Here is a 12,773-nt window from a genome sequence, read left to right as displayed (position 1 = left end):
ATTAGTGTGTTTATAGCAAACACAGTTGTATATTTTGGTATTTAGTATTTTTTATAACGGATGTCTTGCGTACAGGAAACGATAAAGTATAGAAATTTTTAATTATAATTTAAGGAATATTACGTCCTTTTGGCAACAAAAAGTCTCGCAATAACGATTAGTTTATTTGCATGTTAATATTTAAATAATAGTGGTGAATTACACTATTTATAAACAAGCATTAAATTAATTTATAGCGGATGTAATATCAACAGGAAACAGTTCTACTCACTATGTATAAACAAAGCCGATACCCACTACCACATTGCTAAATATTACATACATACATGCCGGCGCCAAAAAATTAAAAAAATTATGTTTGATTTTTTGTTTTTTCCAAGGGGTTATTTTTAAACAAATTTTAATTGTAATATGGAATATGGTTCACCAATTTTGGAATCAATAAAATATTTATTTTTAAAAAAACGTTTATTTGATACAATATAAGAATTTTGATGTTTTTTGGCTCCAATATTTTTTTTGGAGCAGTCTTTATTTTTTGTTTTTAGAATATCTTGGTGCCTTATATGGAAAACAAAAACAAAATATCAAAAATTGCAAACATGTTTTTTTATATACATATAAATTATATTGTTTAATTTTTTTTTTAATTTTAAAAATAACTTGAATTTTTTAGTTTATTTAATTCAAAACAATATTAAAATTAACAGTGTTTTTTTTTAATTTAAAATGTTTAGGGTTAATTTGGGAGAAATATGAAAAAACATCATAAAAACCACTTTATCCAGGTCCAAATACTGACGTTAGTACATACATGTTGAGAAATGGTCTCCTCAAACAAATCAAACTTTAATTTTAGTTGGTAACATCGATACCTTATTTTTCATCCATACAGTGTCCTATAATGTACATACATATCTCCACAAACTGTGTATATAATATAAACAAAAAAACAAATATAATCGACATTTATAAAAAAATATCAAATTCAAACATACGGATGCTGCAAAAACAAAATATTTTCTCCCTCACTAACATACATATTTTCATATGTATGTACAATAATTACTCCGCCTTATATTTACCTCATATTCCGTTTCCCTTAACATCCCCCCACCATACACTAAGAAATGTGCAATGGCACATACATAAATTTAATGTTACTACTTTTACTCACTCCCCTTTTTATTCACCACCTTTTAGTTATTTCCTTATGTTCGCCCCATTCATACGTACAATTCGTTTCATCTTATTAAAATATTAACAAAAGTTATTAAATAGTGTTAAATAGTTAATAAATTTATGAAAAAAGTGATATTTAATCAATATTGTTTAAAAAGTGAGTGTTTAATTAAAGGAAAATATGAAATTTTGCGAGATTTTTAGCAATTCAAAAATTTGCCAAAAACTGCAACATCACTTGTTGGCAGCGGAGCCCTAGCGCTCCAAACAATGATAGTATTTTGTTAGTGTCGGTCGGGTTATGTTAAGTGCATTTATATGTATGTTTGTACGTATGTGGGTATGTATTTCGTGTTTGTCGCGACAAGTGGTTTCTAATAAAACGAAGATGTGATTGATGGTTGTGAATAAGTATGATTTAGTGTTGTTGTTGTTTGTAACTTTTTTGTTTATTCTTCTTTATGTTAAAGTTCTGTCTGCATAATTTTTTTTGCATATCGAGTGCAATAATGTTTGTTGTTATTTTATTTTTGTACTTTCTATGACGTCATTGTTGCGTTAAGTGTTAGTTTTGATGGTTTAGAAACTTTATTTTAATTCGATAGCTCGTGAACGATTTAAGATATCTTAATGAAATTTTAAACAGTCTGAGTTGAGGTGTTTTTGTGTTTATTTATATTTACATGTGTTCGTAGTTGTAATGGGGACTAGTGGGTGGCCCTATAAAGTTGCTTTCCTCGGACCTACAAAATTGAAAAAAAATACTCAAAATTCAATTCTTATGCCAATGTCAAGAAATTTTATATTTAGATATTAGTTGATAATGCTTACATGTGTGGGTTATCTTTTTCAGTTCAGGAGACAAACATTTTGAGAAATTGACTCTTCAAACAAACTATACTTTCATTTTAGTTGGGAACATCGACAGCTTATTTTTGCCTCCATAGAAACTGGGCAACCCTAATATAAATACATATTTATATAATATATCTGTGGACTTTTGACAAAACAACTTAATTGGAATTTTCAAATATTTTAGGAGTGCGTAAAAACAGTTGAATTGATCGATGCTTATTCATGTATATTATTTTTCCTTAAAGAATTTTGAAAGCTTTGTACAATTCTTTGAGAGCTATTTAAGGACAAATAATATAAAAATTATCGATCAATTCAACTGTTTTTACGCTCTTCTGAAATTGAAAATTCCACTTAAGATATTTTGACAAAAGTCCACAGATATACATATGTAAATAATAAAAACCTGTCAATATTTTACCATAGAATAAGTATGTATGTAGGTATAATCGACATAGAAGCAATGAGCATGCACTTTTACGAACGTTTTTTTTGGAAATAATTTGGTATCTCGTGAACGATTGGAATATTCTTACGAAATATCACATGGTTGGAGCTGAGGTGTTTTCGAGTTGATTTACATTTGTTCAGCTTCGTAGCGATAATGGAGATTAGTGTGTGGCCCCTCAAAGTTGGTCACCTCTTGTCTTAATTTTTTATTTAAAAAATCGCCAAAATTCCATTTATGGTCCCAATGAGCTGAAATTCAAAATATAGATAGTCCTTGAGAAGATATACAAAAATACGCTTGTGTAGGTTATGTTTATCGATTTATTTTTTATTTAATCTTGCTCGATGGAGAGTCGAAATTTATTCTTAAAATATCAGCTATATTTCCGATCAAATTCTAAATAAAATAAAAAAAAATTGCTAACAGTTATCTGGTCCCTATAAAAAGTTATACTCATCCAAAATTCTAACATGTAAAAAGGGCTGTATTTTTTACGTTTTTTCCCAAAAAGGTCATATATTTTTTCGGGACTATTAGTGTTTATAAACCGGTTAACCGGTTAACCGAAAAACCGGTTTTTCTTCGAAATCTCGGTTTTTTGCGAACCGGTTAATTTAAAATGTTGATTTTCGGTTAACCGGTTTATCCGGTTTTTATCACTCGGTTAACCGGTTTTTAAAATTTAGGTTTAAAACTAAGAAATCTCATGGTTTTGTGCATTTTTTATATTTATTGTACAAACATTATTGGTCTGATTTGAAATCTAAACTGCTGATTTACAATATAAACCTATTTAGATTGATATTTTTAAGAATTACAATGATTCTAAATAGTAGAGGACGATGAGTTTACTTAAAAACTTTTTCAGAATAAATTGCACATAATAAAACTATTGAATGAAATTAAATTCCGCAGAATTCTAGAAGTTAAGCAAAATCTTAATACTGATTCATTATAAACTTAGTGATGATTTTACCAAACGTCAAGTTGAATTTGATGTGCATACCTTCTTTCAATCAATTTGACTTCATTAGTGTGTTTTGTTCTTAAAATTTTATTTTATTATTAATTTCGTTAGCTTAGTGTACAAAGTCCTTTTCAGAAATAACAACGTTCCAAAATCCATAATTTGAAATATTTTTGAAATCTGATAATGGAGCTTTATTAATTATTTGGTGTGATTTATAATGACAAATAATCACAGCTAAGAAGAAATGCGTTTACATCTTATAGGTCCTTTTTTGGGACTTGCTACATTTTCTGTTCCATATCAGAAAAATTTAATGAATAAACCAATAATTAAAACAAGTATATTATATATTTAGTAACATATTTATACTCAATTCCATTTGACTGAGATAATAATTGTGAAATTTTTACAAAATAAAATGGACTTAGCACCTTTGTATATTTATAGTTATTTAATATTAACCATTCCTGACTAATAAAAACTAAAAATTTTAAAGCTGTATACACTTTATTGGACATTTTATGTTTTCTACATATATATGACGGTTAACCAGTTTAACCGGTTTTTTCGATGTCGGTTAACCGAAAAACCGGTTTTCTAAAAAAGCCCAATTTTCGGTTAACCGACAAACCGGTTTTTTAAAAAGTCGGTTTTTTATAAACACTAGGGACTATATACAAAGAGTACTTAATGCGAAAGCGTGTAAATTAAATTTGGCTCACTTAAGCGGACGCATCACCCTCTAGACATATTCAAACTTGGACAATTTCTTAAAAAAAAACTGTTATAAAAAGGCAAAGAATAGATCCTCGAAAAAGCTCCATATTTGTATAACCGTATATATATGTTTCTTAAATACTTATTTGTATAACGTTTTGGAACACATTTTCCCCGTTTTAGGTATTTGAAAATAAAAAAGTCAAAAATTTTAATGCCATTGATTTAAGGACATTTGAGTCTATATTAGTTCCAAACTTTGTTAATTAATTATATTAAAATTTTATATTTTTCTTCATTGAAAATCACATTATTATACTCCCCAAAAATTTATAAAATGATTTAATTTTATAAATTATATAAATCTTCAAGTACTAAGGTTTTCACCAATACCAAATACATACTTATATAAAAAGCATTCCTTTACTCCTCAGAAACCTTGCCCCCTTTAACAAATTTGTACGTTTTTTCATACATTGCATGCAAATGTATTTATACTTTAAATTTCAGCTCATTCATATCATAAATGGATTTTTTGCGATTTTTTTTTTAAAAAAATAAGACCAAAGGAGACCAACTTTGAGGGGTCCACGCTGACTTCCATTAGTGCTAGGAAGCTGAATAAATGTAAATCAACTCGCAAACACCTCAGTACCAACAGTGTGAAATTTCGTAACAATATCTCCAATAGTTCCCGAGATACCGAATTATTTCCAAAAACAATTTTTCTAAACTACTGTGCACTGCTATTTATAAAAAAAAATGTTATCAAAATCAAACATACGGATGCTGCAAAAAGAAAATATTTTCTCCTTCACTAATGTATTCTCATATGTACAATATTTACTCCGCCTTTTATTTTACACATACGTATTCCGTTTCCCTTAAAATAGCTAATAAATTAATTTTACTCCTTTTACTCACTCCCCTTTTTATTCACCACACTTTAGTTATTTCCTTATGTTCGCCCCATTCATACGTACAATTCGTTTCATCTCATTAAAATATTAACAAATGTTATTAAATAGTGTTAAATAATTAATAAATTTATGAAAAAAACTGATATTTAATCAATATTGTTTAAAAAGTGAGTGTTTAATTAAAGGAAAATATGAAATTTTCCAAGATTTCAAGAAATTAAAAAATTTGGCAAAAACTGCAACATCATTTGTTGGCAGCGGAGCCCTAGCGCTTCAAACAATGTTAATATGTATGTATGTATTTTGTTAGTGTCGGTCCCCAGCAGTTCTAGGAGACAGTACCGAACTAGTGATTTTACCCATCATTTAGGGTGGGAGCTAGTTACTTCAATAGCCACGTGACTAGTCATTTTAACACGGGCATGTCCTAGGCAGGGGGTCAATTGTCTCTTTTTGATTACAATGGGACTGTCTAATAGCTGGTCCAAAGTAGGCAACGCATTGGATTCACATACTGGTTACATAGCGTCAGTTACCTTGCTAGCTTTGTAACTGGTTACTTGATCAGCTACTTGACTAGTTATTTTAACACGTGCATGTCCTAAGCAGGGGGTCAATTCACCCTTTTCATTACAATGTGACTATCGGATAGCTGATCGAAGGTAGTCAACGCTTCTGGTGGGTAAAATAAACTGCAGTACAAAAAAAGTTTGAAGTGACTTCACCATAGGTTACTAAGAGACACTAAAGTGACTATTGACTTCATGCTATGTTACATGCGATATCAATATACTTAAGCAAAAATAAAAATAAACTGTATGAGAATTATATTAACACAATTTGTAAAAAACCACTTTGTACGAATTACTCACAAAACGTTTAAAGTGACTACACTCTAGATTACTTAGAGACACTTAAGTGACAATTGTCTTCACGCTAGATTACTTGGGATGCATAAAGTAACCAATTGTCTTCTCTCTGCACTACAAAGTGCACACACGTGTCAAATGACCAAAATATATAAAATGGAGTCAGCCAAGTGATAAGACATTTGTGACAATTACTGTCTTTAAGGGATACATTGACTACTTGCTTAACTGCTGGGTCGGGTGATGTTAAATGCATTCATATGTATGTTTGTACGTAGGTGAGTACATACAAATGTATTTCGTGTTTTTCGCGAGTCGCAAGTGAGTTTTAATAAAACGAAGATGTGATTGATGGTTGTGAATAAGTATGATTTAGTGTTGTTGTTGTTTGTAACATTTTTGTTTATTCTTTTATATTTGATAGTTAGTTAGATAGTGCTGTCTGCATCATTTTTTTTGGCATATCGAGTGCACTGTAAATAATGTTTGTTGTTGTTTTATTGTTTGTACTTTGTATGACGTCATTATTGTTGCGTTATGTGTTGGTATAGTCTTTAATGCATATTATTCCTGGTTAAGAATCTTTTTATTTTGGAAATAATTCTGTTGCTCGTGAACGATTAGGGATATCTTAATGAAATTTTAAACAGTCAGAGCTGAGGTGTTTTTGAGTTGATTTGTATTTACATGTGTTCGTTGTTATAATGGGGACTATTGGGTGGCCCTCCAAAGTTGCTTCCCTCGGGCCTAAAAAATTTTAAAAAAATTACCCAAAATACAGTTCTTATCCAAATGTCAAGAAATTTTATATTTAGATAGAAGTTGAAAATATCTACAAAAAAATATGCTTAGGTTATATTTTTCAATTCAAGAGACAAACATTTTGAGAAATTTACTCCTCAAACAAACTATACTTTCAGTTTAGTTGGGAACATCGACACTTTATTTTTCCTCCATACAAACGGGGCCACCCGAATATACTTACATATTTATATAATACATCTGTGGATTTTTGACAAAACAACTTAAGTGAAATTTTCAAATTTTTCAGGAGTGCGTAAAAGTTGGTAACCTCTGGTGTTAAAATATCGCTAAAATCCATTTATTATTTTTTTTTTTGCTCGATCTTTTTATGGTCTTTTAGATATGGCGGGCCTACGGAGGGTCGAAATTTATTTTTAAAATATCAGCTATATTGGATAAAATAATATAAACTGGCTCAGAGTTGCTTCGTCCCTATAAAAAGTTACACGCATCCAAAGTTGTAACATATAACAAGGGCAGTTTTTTCTTAGTTTTTCCCAAAAAAGACCATATATTTTTTCTTTTGTAGGAACAAATTTTCTTTGGGACTATATACAAATTTTATATGATCCGGAAATAGAACTTAATGCAAAAGCGTGTAAAGTAAAAGTTGGCTCAATTAAGCCGACACATGACACTACAGAACTAACGGCTAATTAAAAAAAAAAAAATTTGGTTTGAGTAAAAAATTCTAAAAAGGCAAAGCACCGATCCTTAAAAATGCTCCATATTTGTATAACCCTATATGTTTCATAAATACTTACAAAATTTTTTACTATCCCACTGTAAATAACGTCACAGTAGGCACTTTTCTAAAAAAAGTCAGTTTTTGGAACACATTTTTCCCGTTTTAGGTATTTGGGTATTTGAAAATAAACAAGTAAGAGTGCTATATTCGGCTGTGCCGAATCTTATATACCCTTCACCAAATTATATGTATGTACTTCAAAATTTTAAATATTTTTAGGTAAACAAAATTTAATTTTTTTCCTTGTTTTTTTCATTTTTTGGAAAAAAAAATTTTTTTGTTTTTGAATTTTTTTTGTGAAAAAAAAATTCGGGTTAAAATTTTTTTTTCCGATTTTGTCCCATTGTAATTCCATCTTACTATGGTCTTATATACGTCGTTGCAAATGTCTTTGAAATATCTATCATTAGATATCCATATTGTCTATATTAATGTCTTAGTAATCCAGATATATGTCAAAAATAGGTCAAAAATCGATTTTGATGATGAGAATTATTGAAGATTTTGATCCCGAAGATATCTGGGGTCTTCAGAAAATTGATTTCAACAGACAGACGGACAGACAGACAGACGGACATGGCTTAATCGACTCCGCTATATATAAGGATCCAGAATATATATACTTTATAGGGTCGGAAATGAAAAATGTAGAAATTACAAACGGAATAACAAACTTATATATACCCCTCACGAAGGTGAAGGGTGTAAAAATGTCCAAAATTATAGTATTGTTGATTTAAGGACATTTGAGTCAAAATTAGTTCCAAATTTTGTTTTCTTCATGGAAAATCACCATATTATAATTTTTTTTAGTTTTTAAGGTAAATTTATAAAATTATTTAATTTTATAAATTATATAAATCTTCAAGTCCTAAGGTTTTCACCAATACCATATAATACTTATTATTATAAAAAGCCTTCATTTACTCCTCAGTTCCACAAACTTTGTCCCTTTTGAAAAATTTGTACGTTTTTTCATACATTGCATGCAAATGTATGTATTTATACCAGGGAAAGGCAACCTATACTATTGCATTTTACGATTGTATTAGTTATACACTCTCTCCGCTCTCACCACGAAGCGGTGTTGCCAGTAAACTTTCGTCTCTTTTCCCCAATTAAAAATGTAAAATCTCATATTGTTCATCATACATCTTCAAAAGTTGGGACATTTTTTTTTTCACTGGCAACACTGATTCTTAAATTGTGCGATAAAAAAACGATACACAACCTGCTTGTTTGAGTTCTCAAGCTAGACTGATTAAAAGTTGTTTATTTCTCTACAATGCGTGTGCACACGTACGTAAGAGAAGAGTAAATGAAAAACGCGGCGCCCATGTTTTGCCTTTCCCTGATTTATACTTTAAATTTCAGCTCATTCGTATCACAAATGGATTTTTTGCGATTTTTTAAAAAAAAAAAAATTAAGTCCAGAGTTAACCAACTTTGAGGGGCCCACACTTGCCCCATTAGTGCTAGGAAGCTGAATAAATGTAAATCAACTGGAAAATACCTCAGCCCCAACCATGTGAAATTTCGTAACAATATCTCCAATATTCCCGAGATACCGAATTAATTAAAAAAAAAACGTTTCTAAACCACCGCTATTTATAAAAAAATATCAAATTCAAACATACGGATGCTGCAAAAACAAATTATTTTCTCCTTCACTAATGTATTCTCATATGCACAATATTTACTCCGCCTTTTATTTTACACATTTTCCGTTTCCCCTAACATCAGCAAACCACACATTAATAAATTTAATTTAACTCCTTTTACTCACTCCCCTTTTTATTCACCACACTTTAGTTATTTCCTTATGTTCGCCCCATTCATACGTACAATTCGTTTCATCTCATTAAATTATTAATAAAAGTTATTAAATAGTGTTAAATAGTTAATAAATTTATGAAAAAAGTGATATTTAATCAATATTGTTTAAAAAGTGAGTGTTTAATTAAAGGAAAATATGAAAAACTGCAACATCACTTGTTGGTAGCGGAGCCCTAGCGCTCCAAACAAAGTTAGTATTTTGTTAGTGTCGGTCCGGGTGATGTTAAGTGCATTCGTATGTTTGTTTGTACGTATGTGGGTATGCATGTATTTCGTGTTTGTCGCGAGTCGCGACAAGTGATTTTTAATAAAACGAAGATGTGTATGATGGTTGTGAACTACTTAGTGTTGTTGTTGTTTGCAACTTTTCTGTTTATTCTTCTTTATTTGATAGTTACTGTTGTCTGCATAATTTTTTGTTGCATAACGAGTGCAATAGGAATAATGTTTGTTGTTGTTTTATTGTTTGTACTCTGTATGACGTCATTGTTGCGTTAAGTGTTGATATATGTATGTAGTGTTTAACATGCTATTATTATTCATGTTTAGAAATTTTTTATTTTGGAAATAATTCGGTAGCTCGTGAACGATTGGAGATATCTTAATGAAATTTGAAACAGTCAGAGCTGAGGTGTTTTTGGTTTGATCTGTATTTACATGGATTCGTTGTTGTAATGAGGACTAGTGGGCGGCCTTCCAAAGTTGGGTCTATAAAATTTTAAAAAAATCACCAAAAATTCAGTTCTTATCCAAATGAAATTTAGAAATTTTATATTTCTTTTTCAGTTCAAGATATAGGTACCTATTATGTTGATTTTTTTTATTTTTTGCTTATTTTTTTGTTTGTTTTTAAAAAGTGGAAATAAGTCAGTAATATTTAAAGGGATGAATAAAATTCCCATAGCTATAGCAAAGATATAGTCGAGTGTAAGATTTGTGTTTGGACCGTATGAAATAATAGGGGGCCCCAAAGTAGGACACTTCGTGTTTGAAGATTGTTGAGGTCTACCAAAAACCAATTAGTTTACAAACATCAACCACACAAAAGTACTCCTTTTAATAATTTTCTTATTCATAATATTAAACAATTATACATATTAAACTAAAAAAAATAGTTAAAATAATATAATGCATAAATAATAAAATTAAATATTATTACATAATAAAAAAAATTAGTCCTTTAATAAAAAAAAATAAAAATGAAAAAAATATGAAATGAAAATGTTAATATATATTTAAATAAAAAAATCCTATTAAAATATAAAAAAGTGCAAAAATTTGTGAAATAAGTGTTAGCTAAAAAAAATTAAAATGTAAAAATATATTTAAATAAAAAAATCATTAAAAGTAATAAAAGAATATGTTTATACATATAAATATGGCCTTTATATAAAAAATCAGTGTAAAAAATATAATATTGAAATAGTATGAAAAATTAGTGATAAAATTATTAAACAAATTGTATGGAAAATATGCAGCATATAAAATTTACATCCCATTATGAAAAGGTAAGTCACAATTGCCTATTATAAACATAGTTTTTTTTATTCTATATTATCTATTTTTGCAACACGAATGAAAAATACGACTGTTATATTACAATGTTCTATATTTTGCTCTGTTCTACGTTGTACAGTAAGGCATTTAACACAAACAAACTAAGTACTTTATTGAGAAAATTAAAATCCAAAACCAAAAGTACAAAAATATATTGGCATTTCCACGGTCCACAATGCGACATTCATACGCCCTTGATACAAACAAAATAAAGAAATCTTAAAATCTTTTCTTATATCCATTTTAGTAGCACTACGAGTATGTTTAGTGCAAAATGTAGGTTTTTCGTTTTCTTTCCAATGAATTTGGGATCAAAAACACGACAAAAAATAGAAATTGTTTTGGAATACATTTAGAAAAATTCACAAATCTGCGAATTGGAAGCTATTTTTTTTAAACTAAAGTAAAATAATGAGATTTTCTTTAGTTAGGTGTTGCATTCGTTTTTTTACAACCTTTAGCAAGCTCCCGTCACGTTTGTAATAATGATTAGTTCCATGTATTTCTATTTAGTTGAATTATTTTGTAAAAAAAGGTTGTATTTAAATTCATTACTAAGCGGCATACAAAATTTAGTAATTTTAATAACCCAACATGTAAAAATAATATAATTTTTTTTTGAAAAAGATACACTAACGATAGCGAACGAAACATAATTTGTAAAGCAAAGTAAAATGTTTAGTGTGGTACTTTTTTTTAGTTAAAACCTAAACATTTTTTTTACCAGAACGCGACATTGGAATATGAACAAAATCAAATGAAAATTTATCGTTATTTGAGCTTTGTTCCAGTTCTTTTAATTTGTTGTTGATGTAAAGATTTCATATGTATGCCATGTGGACAATTCCATATCATCGTACGTGACATTTGTACGCCTATAGTAGAGTGGAATAGATTTTGCAAAAATACCCAACTAGAAATGCACGTTAAAATAATATATATATTTTTTTTTTTAAAATACACAAACGACAACGAACGAGACATAATTTATAAGACAAAGTAAAATGTTTAGAATGATATTTTTTTTAGTGAAACCAGCCCCTAAATTTTAATTTATATTTGAACAAGCATCGCATTTGGTATGGAATTATTTATTGTTTTAGTTAACAAGTTGTTGTACCCTACTCCACCATAGTCGGAAGGGAATATTGCGTTTCTGCTGATGTTACGCTTAAAAATATTAGCACCCACCATAAAGTATCAGAATCACTCTCTGCGTCGATTTAACAGCTGTCCATGCTGTCCGTCTTTCCGGTTGTCCATGTTTTTTTCGACTCAAGGACGAAGCCTATCGGCCCATAATTAGTCATAAAAATATAGCTATTCAAATAAAATTCAACACATACATATAAGTTTCATCCTAAAACGAAACCTGTTTTGGCTTATATATACAGCGTACCATTAGTATGATCTCAAATCTACAACTAACTCGATATTTTACCCATTTTTCACATACTTATATCTCGATTATTAGGTCATGTATATATCCAATATTGATATCAAATGAAAGGCATTTCCAACGAAAATTACACATACGGAATCTCCTCCTCGAGCACTACATAAAACCTCTTATAGCTTAGGAGATATTCGCATTTGAAAATTTAATTTTCAACATTTTTACCCAGCCTACACCAGTTTTTTGGTGATCGCGGTTCCAAATATTCTCCGATTTTATCCATTTTTCTTTTATAGGATTAAAAATAGATCTATATATCAAATAAAGAAAGAAGTGTTTAAAAATCATGACTGAGTCAAAAGTTACATGCATTTTAATATAAAAAAATTAAAAAATTTTTCGCAATTTTTTTGGGAAAAAAGTACTTTTATTCTTTTTAAGTTATCTAAAAATTTTCTAAGAGGATGT

This window comes from Calliphora vicina, chromosome 4, assembly GCF_958450345.1.
Source record: "Calliphora vicina chromosome 4, idCalVici1.1, whole genome shotgun sequence".
Taxonomy (NCBI): domain Eukaryota; kingdom Metazoa; phylum Arthropoda; class Insecta; order Diptera; family Calliphoridae; genus Calliphora; species Calliphora vicina.
This window is presented reverse-complemented; position numbering follows the sequence as displayed.